This window comes from Athalia rosae, chromosome 6, assembly GCF_917208135.1.
Source record: "Athalia rosae chromosome 6, iyAthRosa1.1, whole genome shotgun sequence".
Lineage (NCBI taxonomy): Eukaryota > Metazoa > Arthropoda > Insecta > Hymenoptera > Athaliidae > Athalia > Athalia rosae.
The window spans coordinates 15,503,488-15,526,347 of NC_064031.1; the positions used below are offsets into that span (position 1 = coordinate 15,503,488).

The following is a 22,860-nucleotide window of genomic DNA, read 5'->3' on the forward strand; positions in this document are numbered from 1 at the left end:
TCGTATACATAATATTAATTATTGGTCAAGTTTTTTTTCATCGTCGGTTTGATAAAATAAAATAGAAAAACATCTTTTTTTTCCTCTCACTGTTTTAGGACGTTTTTGCTAATCACCGTCTCCACGTACTATGTGCGACGTGTCGCGTGTATGTGCGATACGTGTACATATATATATATATGTGACAAAGAGATATAGACGCGAACATGTAAAATATAGTTCGACCAATAATTGATGATCAGAAGTCGCTCGTTATGACATCAGCGACATTGAGAGTGAATATTCATGAGATGAGAACGTAGAGCATAGAGTCTCGCGAAGTATCCGTACTTCTGTTTCTTTCTCTTTCTCTCCCTCGCCCTCTCTCCATTTTCCCGCCTATTCGTCCATTGTATCTCAGGGTCTTGATAAGATTAAAAATATAAGGCTCCATTAAAATTTATGTACTTGTTTATCCGAGTTGGAAGCGGACCCCCACCAACCTCGCCATCTCTACATCACCATCACCGCGAGAGAGCCGACGCACGTTATAAATTCTTTCAGTTTCCTTAGCTCCTCCACACGCTACACTGTACCAAAATATGCTATATTACGTCCACGTAAATACACAGATGTACGTACATGCTTCAAGACACACGTTCCGTTAGGTTATAGAAACGTCAGGTTGATGTGCATTATATACGCGTGATGTACGTGCTCGGAAGAACGTCCACATCGAATCTCTCCGCGAATGAGAGTCCGGCTCGTATTCGTGAAAATTATCTAAAAACGCAACACGTTTCTGAAATCATATCTCGACTGTCTGGTGGATGAATCTCGTTGAAGAGATAAAAAAAAAAAAATAAGGAATAGGAGAATAAAAAGAGGAGATATCGATCGCGATACAAGCGATCGCTCGTAGTCTTTTTCATGCTGCTGTGCAGTCGATGTAACATTTGACTTTTTTTATTTATCTCTCTCTCTCTCTCTCTCACTTCAAATCCTCTTAATGTTACTTTCCAGACGATAAAAGAACGAAAAAAAAAGAAAGAAAAAAAACTGTGGAGAGAAATTTTCCACAAATTTATCTGAGTTTTCTTGAAATATACGATACGTCGACGACTCACAATCAGAGATTAAGCTCATTGAAATTATCATCTATATTATATCTAATTACTATATCTGGGTCAATTATCGATCGAGGTATAGATTAGGTATACGAAAACGAACGTTCCACGTGCATACGTACAATTGCCAATATTTGTAGGCTCACAATTGAAATAAAAGATGGGAAAATATATTTTTCTTCAATTATACGATGTCTGGTGATGTTTCAGTGAATTAATATGTACGTGTTACGTTATGTTAATCAAATAATTAGCGTGTAAAAAACAAAAAAAAAAAATAGAAGAAAATTATCGGAGAATTGTTTAGACGATAATATATTATATGCACACTGCACGTGCAGCAGATTAAATTACATATATTGTGACGAAACCCGCAACTTCCCGACTATAATTACAAAACGGATATTTTCTTCAAATGCCAATGATCTCGTTGTCCCAGTGTAGAGATATGCGCGGTATACGGTCCCAGGTATAAATTGTCAAGAATATTTGATTTGTAAAAAAGGAAATATTTTATTGAATCGAAGTCTTTTTTTTCTGTCGTCCTTTTTTTTTCGTCAAGTTTATCAGAAGAAGTTTCGACGCCTTTTTTTTCTTCACATGTTTCAATGTCAAAAAAATATTTATCGACTCTCTGAAACATTGATTATTATGTAGATATATTTGTTTGTTTGCTCGTACGTTAAATAAAGAAGGAATAAAAAGAAAAAAAAAAAACGAAAAACTTTGAATCGCGTGACCGCGGTATATTTACGAAATATCAAATTTACTAATATACACTCTGGGGATAATTAACGATGCGATTTCTGTATAATTTATGTCAAGAAAAAAAAAAAAAATCAGGATTTTTTGGATGTTCATTTCCTACGGTATTACTTCTACGTACCTCCCTGGTGCGATTGCTTTTTATTGAATCGGATGAAAAACGTATAACGATTGTTACAGTGAAACGCGCAGGAAGCGGTATGGTTCTATGGATCACGTATTTTAACGTCGTCAACATGTTTACCCAATTCCTCCCGTGTATCCATTCGATTAGTAACGATTATAAAATGACGATAATCAAGTTCGCGTCAGTTGACTTTGTCGGAAAAACCGTTTCCTCAATTTTCTTCATTGTCCTCTATTTATTCAGTTACTTATTTTATCCTTCCCTAATTCATATATTTCCCTCTATAAAAAAAATTACAGCGTCTATACGTCGCTCGAAAAATATCAAAAAATATTTCATCTGATAATAATTTGAAATCAGAAAAAACAAAACGAAAAAAAAGTGAGATAAAATTGATTGAAAAATTATACAAATTATGAAAAAAAGAGAAAAAAATAACTCACATCATACACGTGCAGTCGAGTGCTTTGAATGTGAAAATTGGGCGAAATATTGAGCGAGGCCAAGCAAATGGCGAACGTTTATAATTACAAATACAGCTAATGAGATAATTTCCGCGCTTTTAATTTCCTCCCTTTTTTTCCGTTATTTCAATTTCTATTTTTCTCCGCGTTCTTCACCGCCGAATTTAATGGCCGAACGAACCGTCGCGTACAAATGGCGTCTATTTAATTCCAAACTTCCAGCCATATATTATATACGTGTAACACAGGCGTGCAGCGTACGCAGGTAGTAGTGGGTGCTCTTTCGTCACAAAGCACGCATATTCATCGCTTCTATACACGTCTCTATATCTACCTATATAAATCTACGCATAATAAGTACATAAAAAAAAAAATTATATATACAAGCTACGCGCCGCATCGTTGCGTCGTGTTATGTTACATAGCGCCGTGTCGCGTGTCGGATGAATACGCAAGGCCAAAGGGGTCAAAAAATTTTATGGGATTTCATCACAAAGTGGGAGTGTCCCTATACCGAACACAGTAGCGTATAATGCGCGGATAGGTATGTAGATAAAGTGTACGTACAGAACGTGCACACGAGCGGATTCAACAAGTTTTCATCTCGAGGACTTAATTTTTCTCTCAACTTATGTACAAATTCCGATCGAGGAGTTCGATTTTCAATGAATAAAAGAAGAAGGGAAGATTTGGAGGAGAAAAAAAGAGGAGCGATCGATCGATTGATTACACAGATGTGCACCTGAATTAAGCACCTGAAAGTACATATTATACCAGCGAATTTTCGTTCGTGTTTGCCCTATCGACCAATTATACACATTGAATTCCCGACGCGCGATATAATTACGATCGCATTGTTTTTTACGCATCGAGTGAATCCGATCATAACAAGATTGAGAAAAAAAAGAGGAGAGAAAGATTCTCCATACCCCACATCCGATTCGCGGTGGTTCTTTTTTTTGTACATTTTTTCAACAGCCGAGAATGATCAGTGGCTCATTCCGAGATTGAATTTTATCACGATCGAATGAGAGCGGTTTTATTCGTAGAGTAAAAAAAATCGATACAAAACCCGGTGCAGAAAACAAGATGCAGTAGTATATGTATATATATGGAATAAAAAAATTTCTGCAAATTGTGATTATATCGGGGAAAGACGACGGCCCACTTGGAACAAAGCTTTGTAACAAAGGGAAATATAGAGCGTCTCTAAAGTTCGTCGCTCTTTGTTATCAGTCAGCCGGTAGCTTCGATTCTGATTGGCGAATGGTCCCTCTGCTATATGACGTCACTATCGATTATCGCTACACACCACGTGACCGTACGCCCTGTTGCTACTTCTGGGCCACCGCTGCCGATGTTGCTACTTCTGGGACACGGCGATGATGATGATGATGATGATGATGATGATGATGATCCTCTGCAGCAGTGTCCCACTTTAGGATATATTTATTTATCCATCAATTTCTTTTCCTTCGTTCCAACTATCAATTCATCGTCGTGACAAAGAATATGCGTATAGAAAACATTACCAATTCGCACATCGAACAAAGAAGAGATTAAAGACGCTCGCCTCTTTATTTCGCTAAATTCGCCAAGTAGATCGAACGACATCGCATGGCGACTGATATCGACGTGTGAGAGGATAATAAGAAAAAAATAGCGATATTATTTGTCTTCTTTTTTCCATAGAGAATCGAACATCTGTACGTCCTAGGTGTATACTATGAGTTTGCTACTCACACACACAGGACAGGCGTAGATCCACATTTACTTTCGTAATTGGATTATTAATTATACGAATCCGTTGAAAAACGTCCATCTGAAAGGCGTCGACGTTCTCGTTGTCACAGCGCGTACCTTTTTCACCCATGTTTCGTACGGGCGAATAATTCGACCGATAATGACATTATCCGTATCATTCGCGGAGGTACGAGACGTCGAAATTATTCATTCCATCTGGTCAGACGTTTCTTTTATCTCCCCGATCTTGGATGGGATGTCTGGTATCGTGAAATTTCCATGAAAATCGATCGTCGGAATGTGATTTTCTCAGCTATTTTGCCGGAGAGAATGAAGAAGGAATAATTAACATTTTTTTTTTTTTTTCTCTATTTCTCAAACACATCGCACACCTGATGGACATGTTTATTGATGAATGGGCCCATACGCGAAGATATCTGGAGATGCGAGGAGGACATTCGCATAACCGGTCTTTCCGAACAACACCATAAACAATTACTTTCTAAACGAACGGGAGACTCTGCGTGCAACGGAAAAAAATTAAAAAAAAAAAAAAAAATCCTCGCACATTACGCCTGTCGATGGTGCAGAGATGTATTTTATTTATTTATTTATTTTTTTTTTTTTCCATTCTCAGGCTGCAAGTCTCTGAGAAAAGCAAAAGGAGTCTCATTATTAGTTTTTCTTCTTTCGATGACTACCTACTCTTTTACCTGATATTTTATCTCGTCTTTGTGCTCGTCGCATCAGAAATTATTCACATCCATAACATTTCTTATCTCTTTGGTCACTCGGTGAAATATTTTATATATATATATTTTTTTTTTTACAGGTTAATGGAGACTAAAATTAGGCACGTAGGTAATTAATACGCCGAAGAACATTGTGACGAGTCGTTGAAAAAAAGATCGTTGGCAAAATCTTGAGCCCATAGAGGGTGTTTGTTTATTCGCTACATCGATTGATTCGTTTATTTCGCATCTGCAGTGACTCGATAAAATCCTATTCGTTGCTCACCTGCGCATAGGTGTGTGTGTGCGTGTGTGCGTGCGCGTACGAGAGCAGATATAATCTTTATGTAAATCAAAAGCTTTCGCCCGAACAGAAAGAGTGTGTCAGATGTAAATGAAACCGGAAAACACCTCCCATATACGAATTCCCTCGCTACATGGTCTTTGGAATCCCTCCAACCTTATAACTCCCCGCTGAGTTTCGTGCCCCCTTCCCGCCGTCCCTTTTCTCCCTTTTCCTTCAATCTCGAACGCGTTGCGCGTCCGTCGAGGAACACACGTATACCCATACGCTCTACGAACGTACACGAAACTTGATACTATGAATTAAACTAATCCCTCTCGTTATATCCTCGTGCAGCAGCAACGGGAGGAGTTGTTACTCATCTACTAGGCGTTTTGGCCGAGAACATTAACAATAACGAGCGTAGACCGTAATACCGTATAGAGAGTAAAGAGTACGAGGCGGAGGAGGAATTACAATAAGAACAGAGATTATCGCAATAACGATCGTATTAAAACGAGAATTTAAACTCGGATAAGTAACTGCGCGACGTTATCGTTTACTGGGACGAAGAAAACGCTTTCGTTCCCAAGGATTCTTCGCTGCTCCCTATTTTTCTATTCTCCTTTTCGATCCTCGAGATCCTAAACCTCAGGATCTCGAGGATCCTAAAAGCTCGAATAAAATAGTGGAGAAAAAATTTATAATTATCGAACGCGAACGTTGTAAAGAAATGCGTACATGTATATATATAATGCAATAATATAATAACTGGAACAGATTACCGAGCAGTCGATTACGACTTCCGTATAAACGGTGCAAGGTATCGTACGAGTGTGTGTACGTGATATTTTATTATTATAAATGGTCGCTAATTGCAACGGTTCGTGGACACTGCCACGTACAAACGTCTGCGGTATAGGGTAGGTAAGTGTATGAAATCATAGGAGATTACGAAACGCTACGAAATACGTGCGCAGCGTAACGGGGGAAAATAACATTTTGGAAACCGCCATTTTTTTTTGGGAAAATTTTGCGCAACGATCTGTGCAAACAGTTATCGAAAAACGGGACTTTTACACCACGTGAAATCCACTTGAGAATTGTAACTCCTCCGGCGCTGACAATGAGATCTCATTTCGGTGGGGAGGGGGAGAAAAAGGAAAAAAAATAGTAAACATTATAACACGGATGTGTAATAAAAACATTCGTCGAGTAGATTGACCCCCGGAGACGACATCGTGACACCGCGACGCCTGCAAAAATGTTCTTGATCGTCGTCGACCACACGATTCACATCCTATGCGTAACACGCTTTCAGGTCGATATTTTTCAAATTCTTATTTTTTTTTCGTTTCTGACACCGCTAAAATTCGACGGTTGGTCCTGAAAGATGGAAGAATGTTTTTCGGCTTCGATGGTTCATTTATATTCGGTATCGGCCCGAAAGTGCCGCAGCCATCTATCGCTAGATGAGTTTGTTTTGGTCGATTAATATTCAAACGTCTATTTCCATTCTCGTACAGTACGTCCAATCGACGAAATAACCTCACGACTGAGGTTAACGATGAAAATAAAGATGACGAAATTCGGATACACGAATCCGTCACACGTTGCGGGCGCGCCTCTCGAAAGAAATCATTATTCGACGATCGCTTAGCAGGGGCTAATTGAAAAGCGGCGATAAGGAAGGTGAAAAAGTGATATCGTTGAACTGGATCGGAGACAGTAAAGGGGGAGTGAAAATTTTATAAGTGAAAAACAAATCGAGACTCACGTCATTCCCAATTTGACCCATGTTTACGGCTGCTCCGAAGTAGTCAATTGTGTCAGCCTCCGGTTTGCCGGAAACTTCGTTTGCCACGGGAATTTTGCCGAATTTTATTCGAAACGCACTACACTGGAAAACTATTCGTATATTTGTTTGTTTTTGTTTTTTTCTTCCTTTTATATAAAAGTAGCTACAGTTTATTGATATCCGATAGACGAAACGAGAGCACAGCCTTGTTTTCTTTTATTTATTATCTTAATCGATTGGTTAATTAACGTCGATCCGCAGCAGCTGATGGTTTTTCAACGACTGTCGTATTTAGACGTACGTCCGAAAGTTGTCACTTTTGAATAAAACTAGGGTAAAACCAACATTCATATCACGATTTTTGTTTCAAAAAACTGTCGATCCCGCATTCGTTACGAACAGTTTTCTCAACTCGATGGATTTTCTTCGAAAATTATAACTATACAGGTTATATTTGGATGCACGTTGTGCATGCACGTATATTTTTTAAGCAATAAAGTACGAGCGGAGAGAACAATGGGGATTATTTAAAAAAAATGATTGAAGGCGTTCGATAAACCAACCCAGGACGACGACAAAGAACGAAGAAACGTAAAGTAACGATACGGTAGTCAGAGTTTAAAACGAGGCAATATCACGCGAATTTCACTTGAAGACATAAAATAACGGACACTAATTTGAATAATCATTTTATTTCAGCGTGTTATTCCGTTCTTCTTCTTCTTCTTCACTGCTATTCGTGCATTTGCTAACCCCGACGAACGAACGACACCCACCTCGTACAACTGCCGGTTGCTAACTGACTCGATGCCGGTGGCATGCCGCTAGCAGCCGACGACAAGTCGCCAGCTAAAATAAAGTGGTGGGGGAAAATCCTTTGGAATAAAGAGGCGAGGTGGAGGGGGGAACAGGGTCGTCGCTAGCGATTGAGGGAGGGCGCAAAAAAAAAATACGGGGCGACGATTGGAAAAATTCGAATTAACGGTGGAAATTTTTTCACCGTTGTTGCATAGAGCGAAATAAAAGATGTTTGCGACGAGTCGATTGCCGAATGGTGCGTCGAACCCGTAAAAAAACTTTTTTTTTTCGCTTCCCGAAACTTTTGTACAAGTTTCGCGATAAAACTTCCTTCGGGGGACAGAATTTTTCTTTCATTCGCAAGGTTTTTTCCATCGCTTCTGTCGAGTTTAACGCAGGGATTAATTCGATCGGTGAATAGGGAATAATATTCATCGAATAAGTCAAAAAAACTTTCTACTCCGTCGAAAATGGAAGTGTTTAATTTTTTTATTGTAATTCGTAGCATTTGTACACGTTTGAATATTTATTCTTATCCATTTATTATTGTTTTTTCCTCGCGGCGTAAGAATTATCTGATTGTATTATTCATAAGCCGATGCAGCTTGCGACAAGGGAAGAAGGAGAAACTCGACTTTCCCCCTAATAAAGCGGGCGGCGAGTCGGTGCAGTTAATATTATTTGATGTGCCCCGAGGTACGCGGTGGCGTTATAAGGCGTGTTATTCGTACGTGTCGAGACTGTGAAATTCTGATATTGGACACTTTTAGTTACAAACAACAATCGGAGATAAGTTCAGTTGCGAAATTGAACTCGGCGCTATACGTCCAGATGCGCGAACGGCTCAACACGTATACAAGAATGAAATGCAACGAGCGATTCAATCGACTGCACTCGAAACAGATAAGCCGGCTATATTTGATGTCAAAGTTTTTTGGGTGCAAAGATAACCTTCCTGTGGAATTCGGCGATCCGCCTCCCCGCACACCCCTCTCAGAGTCTGACGAATCCTGCGGGCCAAAGCCAAATTACGCGAACCGTGAAACGGGGGCGGCGTTGTATTACCCTACTTTATCGCAACGGAACACCCGTTATGTGAAACTTGTAATAGGGACATAAATATGCATCATACTGCACCAGGTATAACGTACGTTTACGGAAAAACAGTAAAATGCAACTGCGGCAGCGGCAGAAGTCGACTTGACACATCTGATCGCGGAAGTCTGTCCGAAGCCTGCTGCTCGCCAAGAAAACCAACGACGTCTGTTACGATTCCGAGAAGGAAAGCACGCGCCATCGGACGGTCTGAATTTTTCGGACGTTTTTTTCTCTCTCTTTTCCTCGTCCCATAAAAAAAGAATCACCTGCACACGCGGTAGTCGGGAGAATCCTGTTTTTCGCGAGCTTTCGCGCCTCCAGCTGAGGGGCGAGGAGGGCTTCTCTTTGCCAAAGTTTTGGACGGATCGAATTTTGGAAAAAAATCGGAAACGCGCATCTTCTGAAATTCAGTCGCGAAGGATTGACACGGCACTGGACACGCGTTACTCATGGGCTTTACTTGCTTGCTTACTCCTCGTCAGATCAGCTGATACCTTAGCAACGGTCTTGTTACCGGAGTTAAAAATATCGACTCGAAGTAACACACACGGTGTGCCCATCGGGTGACGCGACAAACGATGGAATCTACTCCGAACGGGCCCAATTTATACGCCAAAATTTTACCGAGAGCGAAAATTATTCCGAAAAATTGCGGTTTAATCCGGTCGCAAAATCGTTTTCCTATTCCCGAAAATAGCGAGGCATTTTCGAGGCTATCGTGATCGCTTTTCGCAGAGCGTAGGAAAAATAGGAGCCCCATTTCGCAAAGCGATGGAATTGTGGGTAGCTGACGGAAAAAATAGGTCCTATAACTCTGATAAAAGCGGTGTTTGAGGCAAATTTACGTCATAATCACTCAAATATTCCACTCGTTTACTCACGCTTTAAATTTTCTAACTAAAATATTTACCGGGCCTCCAGACCCTATCTCCCGTAATACAACAAGCTTAATTTATGCTATTTTCTAGTTTTCCGTTTCCCTTCCTTTTTTTTCCTCCCCCCCCCATTTCCCGAATAGGAGTACGATATCCTTGACTAATCTGTGTAGAGATATACGCGCACAAATGCGTGCTCACTGTACTGAAAGGTCTACGGAAAAGGTAGAGATATATGTATATATACATTTATTTTCAGGTAATAAAAGTCAACGATTTTTCTTCCTCTCTTTTCATTTTCGAGTACGATATAGCGACGGAGATCGGAGCGAAGTTGAAAAGGGAGAGAATTAACGCATCAAAAATTACGAGGAAACGAGACGGTGCTTCTCCTCGCGCATTAAAGAGACGAACAAAAAGCAAGCTTTTCCGAAAGAGGATCTTAAGTTACAGACACCGCGATCTGCGGTCGCGTTCAGAACGAGCAGAGCTCTGCCTTTTGTTAGTTCGATGGTCCTTCGGACGGTTGATGACTGCTACTGCGAGAATTGCTATTTTCCTTTCATTCAATTTATTCCAATTGCATATTTTTTTCTTCCTCTTATTTTCATTAAATATTTTTGCAGGCTTCGAAATCCCCGTGATTTCGCTCTGGGAGGAAAGATAAATTTTCCGAATACTTTTTGAGGGTAATATTGGGGAAACAGGTAGCAAAAAAGACCACCTGTTTCCTCAAAATCTATTAAACGAGATTTCTAATCTGCACAGTTGATAATGACGTTGTGTAAGCTCGGGCGTTAGTACGCGAGAACGAAAGCGAAAAAAAAAGTGAAAAAAAAAAGGAAAAATTAAATAGACGCGATGGAAAATATGTTTTTAATCGTTATCTGATAATGTAGCAGACGTGATTTTTTTTTATGTATCAGCTACAGCAACGATACACGTGATAAAATGGAGATAAATTCGAATCTTAATTTGCCACGTACATTTTAATTCGTCGGCCAGAAGTCGTCGAGTTGCATTTAGCGGCGATCGTTGATTCTTTTTTTCCTTTCTCTCTAAACGCGATGTAGCCGTTGCATCGCTCTTTGGTTTAAAGTAACAGAAACTACGACCGGTGATCGTAATATGTTACAGGGGGATTCGTGGCCCCCCCCATAGGCCGAAAACTGACGCTCCGCTGCTGCTGCTGCTGCTGCTATTCCGTTTCATCAAACCATAAAAAGAGCCTGCTCACATTGACACGGATACAGCTTTTTAACGCATATGTATGGGATACACCGTGTAACCGAAAAAAGGAATCCGTCCATCTTTCCTTTTTTTTAATCGTCAAAACCAGAGAAACGAAATTTTCAAAGGGTTTTCGAGGATTCGATAAACGAAACACGCTTTTGAACCGACAAAAAAAATTAAATATTCTTCGAAACGAATCAGGAGGTGCTATCGAAATGGCATGACAAATTTAAAAAAAAACTGCAGCGTTTCCTTTTTTTTTTTCTAAGTCTGCACGAATTCATGGACGACGCGTTGACGACGATTTTTCGTGAAACGGGGCGAGTTTGGTTTTTCAGAGGCCACCCAGTAGACCGCGGTGCACATGTGGCTGTATAAAGACATGTCCAAACCACAGGACGAAAATCCCGTATATTATTTTATTTATGTAAGCGTATATAGGTACGTATGTACCGCGTTATTACATCGCACGTACGTATTTACATGGCTCGTAGAGATATATGGATATAAATGTAAATATCTACGTGGCTATGTCAATAGAGATACCAGATATACCTATATATCTGTATACGTGTTCGCCTATACCTATAACGTGGGGTTGGAAGAGTGGTGGAGTTTCGTATGATTTTGTATTCCGGGTAACGTGAGTGTTAACCGAGGTTAGTATTAGAACCACTGCGGAGGGAGGTCAACGTTCGGGAAAGCGTTCGTCGAGCAATACTTGCAACGTCGTATCCTATATTATAACGTGGAACGGTATAGAGTATAATCTTTAGCTGCTTATTTGTTAGTTATACTTTTCCGTACGGTCTTCGCAACTATATAATTTACTATCAACTAGTCGGGAATTTTCACCCAATGCGAAACGGATTCGTCGAATATCATCGGGGCAATTTTTCCCCCACCTTCTTTGTCCAGTTCGAAATATGTCATTTCTAGAATCATTACGAAAATCTACCTAATTCCAGCGAAGCTCGGGCTCCCTCGTAGACCGAGAAATTCGAATATTGCGACCCATGCATGGATTGCGATGAATCAAAGTGGGTCTGCGACTAAAACCAATCGATATGTCTTAATTTTTCTGCCCCCAACAGCGAATAATTGATGATCACTCGATCGATTTTTGAGCAAAAAAAAAATCATTGTTTTAATTAGGTTTAATATGCTTTTCTGACGTATTTTGACCTCAGGAATCCGAATCTGAAAGAAAAATTGATCCATCTCTAAAATTGACCGAGTTATCGCCAATTTTCAGATTTTCGGGGTCAAAAATAAAAAATTAATTTTTTAGTCTATTTAAATGTAATTTGAGCTCAGGAATCTGAATCCGGAAGAAAAAATGATCTATCTGCAAAAATGACCGAGTTATCCTCATTTTTAGGCATTTTTTTGCATAAATTTGCTGATATCTCGAAGGGAAAAAATCGTAGCTCATTTTGGACAACGGATTCGTGTTCCTGAGGTCAAAATACATAAGAAAAGTGCCATACGATCAATTTTAAAAAATAAAAATTTTTGGCCAAAATTTGAAAAAATCGTAAGGGGTACCCCTTGGAAAAATCTCAAATTTTGACCAAAATTTTTTATTTTTTAAAATTGATCGTATGGCACTTTTCTTATGTATTTTGACCTCAGGAACACGAATCCGTTGTCCAAATTGAGCTACGATTTTTTCCCTTCGAGATATCCTCAAATTTATGCAAAAAAATGCGAAAAAATGGGGATAACTCGATCATTTTTCAAGACAGATCAATTTTTCTTCCGGATTCGGATTCCTGAGCCCAAATTACAATAAAATAGATTATAAAATGAATTTTTTATTTTTGACCCCAAAAAGCTGAAAATTGGCGATAACTCGGTCAATTTTAGAGATGGATCAATTTTTCTTTCAGATTCGCATTCCTGAGATCAAAATACGTAAGAAAAGCATATTAAACCCAATCAAAACAATGATTTATTTTCTGCTCAAAAATCGAATCTTTTTTTGGTTCTTCAAGAGTAATTTCACGTTTAATCAGCTCCGAAATCCAAATCTGAAAGCCAAAATCATCTACTCATGCAATCGATCGAGTAATCATCAGGTGGAAAAAATTTTTTACTGGATATTTTGAGGTAGCCCACTCGTTTCTTGAATAAATAATTAATCCAGTGGGGTACTTCCAGCAATAAAAATTTTTTTCTTGGCCAAAAATCATAGGAAAGATCTGAAAATTGTCGATTGTGATTGTTTGTTACTCAACTTCAATTTTGAGTCACAAAAAGAGCATGTCATTTTTTGATTTTATACCTAGGACAATGATTTACGAATTGAGAAACGAAAAAACTTGGAAATATATGATTGAAAAATATTGATAATCTGAATATTAAAAATCTCCTCCCTTGCATTGGTTTTTGGTACAAGATTTTTGTATTCATATAGAGGGAAATCCAGCGCAACGTATGATATTTATCGGTAATTGTATATCTGGGGTAAATTTGCAGTCATCGGAAAGTACTGCATGAGTTCTTTGTTTCCTGACTAATGTGGACATTGAGTAATTACTCTGATGCGGCAGCCAGGAAATAGTCGGCGTCACTAATGTAACGTGACAAAGAAAAAAAAGAGAACACGATAAAGAAAATAAAACGTGGAATAAAGCAGCACTCATACGCACAACGAATTTGACCTCTTTTTATTCCCTACAATGGAAGCGAATTTAAAATTTGACTCTCTATATTTTTTCATTTCCAATGGAAAGTTTTTGAGAGATTCGAATAGAGAGATAAAAATCTCGACATCAACCTGCACCGCAGGATTATCAGTGACCAGAGAAGGAAAAAGATTTGCATCCGAGGATCTGAGGGAAAAAAAAAAAATTGCAGATTGGAGGCGCCGGGTATCGATCCCGGTACCTCTCGCATGCTAAGCGAGCGCTCTACCATCTGAGCTACGCCCCCAGTGTACTGATAGGAGATGAAATTCGGAACTGCATTCCCTGAGGAGGGATAATTGAGGAGACAATGAGATGACAACGACGATTATCGGCTTCGTGAAAGACTGAAATTTATAAAAAAAAAAAAACATATTTTTGGAAACTTTAATATACTCTTCGCTGAGGATCACGCAACGCCCCAAAAATTTAATGACCGGAAACCACCCCGTCCCAATCAAAAACTATCCTCTCGCAATTGACTCGTAATCGGAGAAACAGAAATGAAAAAATTCCTGCCGTAATAATCACGGAGAATTCCGCAGGAGGGAAATTTCGATAAGAATTAAATCAGCAGACGAAGACGAAACACGAGAATTTATGTCTACGAAGATCAGACGTATATCCCAGTCACATTTTCACAATAATTATGCAGCTCAAGATAAGCCACCCTAACGAGTACAATAAAACGCGACCCTTGCGCGTCACGCATATGCCAGGGAAAATTTGTGACACGGAGAATTCGAGGTCACGTTTGATAATTTCATCCTCCACACATACTCTGTTGTATCAGAGAAAGTTTCGAGTTTGTATTTTACAAACTATTGATATGAAAGCATCTCGAGTCGATGTAACTTGCAGATACATATATAAAAGTTCTGGTGAAAAGAAGAAGAGAAAAAGAAGTTTCCTCGCGACTTTGAAAAGCGAATTTTTTTTCATGCAGATTGGGTACATGAATATAAAAATAAACATGAAGCGAGAATAATTGATATTGGATCGGATGATTCACTCGCGTTACGCAGCTGGTATTACACATTTATGTACATGACATTGTTCGATTGTAAAACGTCGACCGATTGATGTAATCCTTCTGTAAATCATCGCGCGTAAATAAGATTATGTGTACGGGGTGTGTATATACATATACGTAATATCACCGAGCGACGGGGCAATTAAATGACGGATTATTGCACTATATAATTTTAGCGAGGCGCGGTGATTGCGGATAATCGAGGAGTAACGTAATTCGACTAGAACGGGGAAAAAAAAAAGAATGGAACTTGTAATTGAAGTAGGATGCTAATACGTGTAATTCGCTGATCAAAGTTGCGCTTCTTTGACGTCGATTTCAACGACCCTCTAAAAAAAAGTCGCGAAGCAAACCGCGTAAAATTAAACGTCGTTGCATCAGCGTTCCATTTCCGTAATCATTTTTTTTTTTTTTTTATTTATTTTTTTTTCATGCATATATCGCGATGCGGTGACATATGTGCGAGCTTGTATATGGTCAATCGAAGTGCCGAACGGACTTGAATGTCATCCCGACCGTACGAGCGGAATTTTACAATTTTTATACGTCAGAACCCCGGCCGATTTGAAGACGAAACTAGTAGAGAGAAAAAAAAAAAAACGGAGAAACTTTCGGTGTCTCTCTGTAGTTGAATAATTAAATACGACCTTCTGAAATTTTTCTATGAAATCAAAGCGCGATGCGGAGATCGATACGATCTTAGAAAACAATTTGAGAAATGTCGCGATACGAAAATTAAAAAACTGATGCATAAATTCGTTAACGTAATTTCCTGAAAATATATATGTATGTATACACACACGCTCGGTTTATCTGATAAAACCACATGCGGTGAGGTTATCGGCGGTCGTGACTCGTGGAATTTTGCAAGGTCGGTTTTACTGCACCTCCCATAGTTCTCGAAGATGCGATTGCGTTAATCGATGATTAATTTTCAATTTTCAAATCACTACGCTGCGGTATTTTCGCTATTCTCGATCACACGTCCACCACTTCTGCATCGCTTATCTCCGGTCGGTTTTTTATTTTCTTTCTTTCTTTTTTTATAACGGGCTAATAAAATCTACGGAGATCCGCGACGTCGCTCAGCACCTAACAGATCACGAGAGGCACCCCAAATTTCTCCTATCCGTAAAGTTACGGGGCCCCTGTCGCGTCGGCATTTCGGATTTGACGTTTCGTTTTTTCTTCTTTCTCTTCTCTAATTTATTGTAGGATAAATAAATTCGTCGTCGGATGAAGAGAGAGAGAGAGAGAGAGCGAGAGAGGGTGACGCGAACAATGGACTTCGTCGTCCATCCGGGTTCCTTTGCGCCGTACTTGTGGCGTTTTATCGCTCGTAAAACGAGTCCCGTTCTGCCGATGAAACCGTCGAAGGGGGACCGATGGAAAACGACCCCCACCGCTGCACCCTGCGGACCAAATTTGTTTAACCAAAATGGTAAATTCGCGTCGTAAAAATGTCACGACGAAATCCTAGGGGTCCCTTACTCCCATATCCCATGCGAAAAAATAATATTCGAAGAGAAAAAAAAATAATTAAGTGAGAAAAAGAAAGGAGGGGAAAATCGGTGATCGAGAATTTATACCTGACGTGGTTTTTAAAATTTTCCACGTTTCCACGCGCTTCTTTTCCCGGGTTTTCCGGTTCGCCTTTCGCATTCTCCGGAGTATTTTACGAGCGTGAATTAGCCCAGGAGTCAGAGGAGTTTTGTCGGAGCCGGTAGGGGTTCGGTTGGCTTTTCGCCTGATGATGTTTGACGTTCTTTTTCCTCCTATTATTTCCATGGGACCCATCAGCGAAACTCGGCCCATTGTGTTCGCAGTCGATGTACAAACCTTGCCTACCTTACATCCAGTGAATTATTATCATACTTTTTGTCCAAAACTACATGCGCACGTAATAACGCGCAACGGTATTGTAGCCCGAATATAAAGTGACGTATAAAATGTCGCGATACGACCGCTGGGAAGAAGAAGAATAAAACGAGATAAAATAAAAATAAAAATGGGTCAGCGTGTCACGTGTGTGATTCTAATGTATGCAAAAACTATAAATATAAGTGCACAGCTGCCCGGCGGTGGTGCATGAACCGCGTGCGATCGTTTTCGAACCGTACGTGCGATTTTCAACCGTGAGGCAGAGGAGAGAGGAGAATAGAAAAAAAAAGGGGGGGGGGGGGGGGAAAAACTAGAAAAAAGAAAGTTGGGAATAAGAGATAAACCGTGACCTGCACCCATATCTTCGCGACGTCGTCCTATTTATGCGCACAGCGCATTTACGCACACCTATGTATATGAACGCGGTGTGTGACCCCTGCGGTGCACGGAGATCAGGTTCCGTGAATATATCGTTGGTCCATTTCATCCCGAGGGAGATTCGCAGGGAACGCTTATCTCCGCGTTTCGACATCATTCCGGTTGTCTACGAATCGAGAGGATGCAGGGAATGCTAATCACGCGCGAGCGAAGGTGACTCCGTAAAGTCTTTGGATAGAATCGAAAAACGCCTCAACACGCGGATTTGGAGCGCGTCAGTTTTCGAGGATAAAAATCCACGAGGTTTTATTAGACGTGGTTTATGGGGTGGGCTCGGTGTCGGCCCTCCTCACGTACGTTACGTCACGTCGTAACGCAGTTCTGCGTTCGCGAGGTCATCGCTTTCGGCTGAGAGAAAAATAAAAAGGGCCGAATCGGAGGAGCCAGATGTACGCGGTACTTACGTAATAATAAACGCAGGTAAGTACACGGCCTCGTGTACGTATAAGAAGTCGAATGATTGAATCCACCGCAATTTACCGACAATATTTAAATAAAACCTTTGTCCCATGACCTACATTTCGAGCAACCTTTGTCAAATCCGGTTTTCTATGTACACGTGAATGGGCGAAACGTATTAGAGATTGAAAGAAGAGCCCGTGCCCGTTCCGCAGGGATAAGAAGGGAAGAGAAAAATAATATCAAAGAAAATAAAAAAAATAAGAAGTTTTTCAAATACGTGTAGGTACACTTTCGTATGCCCTAGTTTTTTTTGCATTCCTCGAGATGCACGTGTGGGTTTTTAGGGTCTGGGGTAGTCGACACGATATATACTGGCCAAAGAAAAACCCTCTTGATATTTGGTCCTGGGATAGAATGCGACTTTTTGATTTTTAAACTTACGATTAGACGAATTTGTACGATTTAATTGACGAGATGGTTTTGGTGAGTAGAAAAAAAAAAAAAAATTGATTTATAAAAAAAGGAAGAATTTTTTTTCAACGTTCTCAGGGTGTGAAGGAAACGTGAAAAGATGGTTTGGTATAGCCGCAGCTACTTATTGTCGGTCCCCTAAAGAATGTCGGTAGACATAAGTAATACGGAGTTCAAATTTCTCGTATATGCAACTGCAGTGTACAGTTTATATGTATATCACAAGTATAACATTGACTCCACTCGTTTTCTCGTTTCAAAGACGTCAACCTATTTCTCATATCCCGAACCCCACGGGGTTCTCGAGGACCATTCCTTCTTCTCTTTTTTCCTTTCCTTTTCACGTCTCCCGTTTCGTATTATTCGTTCCTTCTCTCCGCACAGCGGGGAATTTTTATTTTGCAAAAAATACTCTTTCCAGTCGAACGAAAAAAAAAAAAACAGAAAAACAGAAAAAGAAAAATGTAGCCTGCTGCCGCACGCACCCGTTAAAAACATCAAATTTTCACCTCCCATGTGTGTAAATATTTTTACAACGGGTAATTGGGATTGAGAAGAGGAGAGAAAAAAAAAAAACGAAAAGAAAAGAAGAAACGAAAATAACAAAAAAAATGAGATTGAAAAATAAGGAAGAATTTATTCCTCCAACCCCCGTTCCAATTCTCAATTGATTAAATAATATGATAGTGATAATAACTGGGAGTAACTGACAATGATAAGGCTAACGACGACTACGACGACGATAGCGAATGTTTGGGCACTTTGAAATATAGAGTCTTAAAACGTAAGGGCTCGGGTTATGATCTTCCTCGTAAGATATCTCGGAACGTTTAACCCGCGGTGATAAAAGTGGGCTGGTTTACAACCCTTCCGTGACTGAGGTAATCAAGTCCGAGAAGTTGTAATAAGTTTTGAATTTTTTAACGCAATTTAAAACGGCACTTAAACGCGTTTAGTACCAAACTGTACGTGCCTGGTCGGTCGTGTACCGCAAGTTATACATATATACTCGAAACGGTTGTGCGATGCAGTAGTTTTTTTATTTTATTCCTCATTCTTTAATCGATGATATCAAAAACAACGTCACCGATTCCGATACTTTGTTTTTTTCCAGAGAATTTCAAATGATCGAAAAGGAATATCGTCATTGTCCAACACATGTGCGGATCGTTAATTCGCTACATGAGTATATTCGCATATTGTACATACGCGATGCTGCATGTGCATGTGTGTACATACCTACATTTCTGAGCAGACATCGAGGCAGACGGTACGATCGCGACCCTGACGCAATAATTAGCCAATTACATTGAATGTGATATAATTTTATCGTGCGAATACCTTATAACGCGTAAATAATCGTTTTGCTAAAATATACATATGCGAAGTGGTTGTATCGTTTTACGATCGCGTAATTTTTATTACAAATGACCTCATCGCCGCGTTATATAAGTACGCGTGTATCCCACGTAAAACATCGCGATGATCGTTTGAACTCGGAATCAAATCGCTGAAGGATCGAAGAAATTTATAGAATATTGTATATACTCTTTTTTTTTTAAATGTCAGCGTTCGTTGAAATTTCTATTTGGTATAACGAGCGAAAAAACAAAAAAAGAAACAAAGTTAAAGAAAAAAGTATCGACGTTTATGTCGATTAAAAAAATTATTCGCGCAAATAATGAGTAATGGCTCTGATGAGGTGGTTTGAGGTCTGCCAATAAATTACGGAAAATTTTGCTGATTAGGTTACAGCTGGTGTTTGTTCGCTTGGAAAATGAACACGGAGAAAGGAAGAATTGGAAAAAAAAAAGAAGAAAAAGATATAATGGAACAAAAATCGAGCGACAAAAATTACAACAGGTAGATTAATAAGTCAAATTCGCGTACGCGCATGGAATAACATATGTGCGAATTACGATCACCTGGCTGACGTTAAATTCTGATGAAATTCGTATGATTAATAAATTATATTAGATAATGATACAGCTTGAATACGTACGAAATTTCCAAAGGGATCTTACACTGATCTATTTTTTAATCGCATCGTGATCGATTTATCGGTCAGATATATTTTTTAATTTTTTGTTCGGGAGAGTGGAGTAGCATGTCCTTACCTGAAACAGAAAAAAAAGGAAAGAGATTTAGATTTTTTTGTGTCAAATTGAATGATTTTTAATTCGTAAAGGCAGAAGTGCAGCGACTATCGACGAACGCGTCGATAATTAATTATAACGCTTTATATAATTCCATAAAAAGATATTTACGCAATTTTGAACCACCGGTACACAACTTGTTTACCGCAATTTGGATGTGCCGCATGTGAATTGATATTTGTAATAGCGCAAAACCGATAAACCGATGCGTGTGAATAATAACCCGATAAATTAAATCGCCCTGGCGTTCTGTAAATGGGTAACGCACAAATTGAAGAAATTATCAAAGAAAAATCACGATTTTACCGATGAAAATCATCCATTGAATTATTTCCAGATACGGATCTAAATAATCTTCTTAATTAAAAACAGCAATTTTGTTTCTATCGAAAAAAAAAAATAAAATAATTCGCAGTCGGTAGGACTCGAACCTACGCTCCCAGAGGGAATCTGATTTCTAGTCAGACGCCTTAACCACTCGGCCACGACTGCTGCTTGAGGGAATCGTACAAGTTTTGAACATGGTCGCCTCGCTTTTTCGCGCTGCATTTTTAAGCGCGTTGCGCGAGTAAATAATCATTTTTTGCGAATCACATTCGCGACGAGAATAAATCAGGGCTTCTAAAAAATGCGAAATGGTGAATTGTAGAATAATAATTTCTCTTAGACGTAGCTGGACGTGCAATCGCGATTGTGAATAGGGAATATCGCAGTGACGACGACCGGATTCTTACATGAAATTAAAATAGATGCAGTTATGCGTACGTGTTACATACGTTATGTACTAAAAGCTCGTTTATATTTGTATCTTAGGCGGATGATGTTATTTTACAATAACATTACGGAATGAAAATTTATCTATTCGGAACGAATATGTTGTACATGAATTATTATATACGTATGTATTTATGGCAATTAATAATCAGACACAATACGAAAACAAATATCATTTGTTATCTTGAATTTTCACGTGACTCTATTTATGACGCGTGCGTTGATATAACGTATAGTATGTACAATAAATGCGATAAAATGTATATAATAAGAAAGGCCGCAGCGTCAGGGTGTCGGAGGTTCCATCATTCTCGAGGCTGTTTCTAGACGTTATTCAACATTATTCTCGTAATCTGTTTATGACAAGACGAGATATAAATGTACTCTGGAAACTAAAAAAGAGAAACTCTCTAACGAGGAAAAATCGAATTACGACGAGGAGAATAATTTCTTTGAATCGAGTAGAAATTCTCTACCATAAATCTGGACGAAACCGAAACGATGCGTCCATATTTCCCATCGAATAGGAACAACGGATGTATCGAGCTTCGTTCACCCGTTTCGAAGAGGGAAAAGAATTTTTTTTTTCTTTTACAAAATTTTATCAAAAGCCCAACTACAACCTTTGATCGGATGATCGCGCATCGGATAAAAATCCACGATAATAATAGATTATAAAATAACTTCGCTACACATATTTACACTTCTCGTCGGATGATATTGATATAAAGAGAATAATATCTGAAACGCTCAAAGGTCCATCTTTTTGTTTTCAGTTAGCTATTATAGTTGTTAGCTTTCTCAGCTTTCGTCACTCCACATCCGTCAAGTTTATTTAGAACTAGATCGCGTACATTATCCGGAGAAAAAAGTTTTCATTATCGCTGTACAAATGTTATACCGAATAAATCGACGATCGAACGTTTTCAATGACTTTCGTATTTCAAATCCAACCCTCCCCGATCGCCAGAAAAATTTTTGTCTCACCTCTGCTCGTCGAGTTTCATAAGTAGAGTAAAAAAATTATTTTCATTCGACCTCCGAAGACTCTTCGAGGATTTCGCGAGGGATGATTTTCACGACGACTCAATGAAATGGAAGAAAAAATCAGAGGAGAGTGAAAAAATTGCGAGGGTCAGTTACGGGTGAAATTTGCACGAAATGTGTCGTGCGTGCATCGAAATACATGGGCGACTCAGGTATGACATAACAAACGCTTTAGTCCGAAGTCTAAATGTAAATCGAATTGAAGCGAGCCGCATGCAGCTTCTGCCGTTGTAAGATCTAATTTTGAACGGGCAACGAAGAACGGCATCGTACGAGCCGAATTCGCACCTGCGTTCCTAAGACTGCAGGGGGTAAATAACCCCGACCCGACAAACAGCCAGGAATCCGTTTTCTGTGTCATCGGGGTCAAATGGCGAGTGTATAAAAAACAAAGGAGGAGGAAGATCGCGATGGAGGGAGGAAAAAATCAAGTTCAACGATGAGATCGGGCACGACGTCGCAACCCCCATTTCTCGCACCTGAATTTTAATGGGGACCGTTCGAAGAACCGTTGAAAAAATGGCGATTATTTATAAAGCGCTGTGCACATCCGACGGACGATCAACTTTTGCAGTTATATTCCGTACGCATAGGGTAAGAATTAACTCGCGGTAATTTCCGCTTGGCTCGGCACTCCGTGGCACCAAGCGGTCTGCCGTATTTTCCGTCTCACGTACGACGTCACCGACTCAACGAGGAAGACGAAGTCGAGGTTGGCCAAGCCGATTATAAACTCAGCCCGTACGACTATACCGCTGCCGCATCGACTGTGTAGATAAAATACACTTTTCAGCCGCTATACTCCGCACTCGTGAATGCAGATGCATCGGCCCCACAAAAAAACCTTTTCGAAATCGAAAAAAGGGGAAAGAAAATACAGTTTATCGGTGAAGACGGAGTTTATCCGGTTCAGCTCGGAATTTGGGGATGAAATCTCCCGACAGGTG

General features: G+C 39.6%; 1 protein-coding gene and 2 non-coding genes across 3 annotated transcripts in view; all 3 read right to left on the reverse strand.

Annotated features, from left to right (window-relative positions):
- LOC105683222 (sestrin-1) overlaps positions 1-22,860 on the reverse strand; it is a 92,900-nt gene that overhangs the window by 10,553 nt on the left and 59,487 nt on the right. The gene's annotated exons all lie outside the window — the stretch shown is intronic.
- On the reverse strand, positions 13,886-13,958 carry Trnaa-agc. The gene has a single exon. It is a non-coding gene; the product is annotated as a tRNA-Ala (tRNA).
- Positions 20,503-20,584, reverse strand: Trnas-aga. The gene has a single exon. It is a non-coding gene; the product is annotated as a tRNA-Ser (tRNA).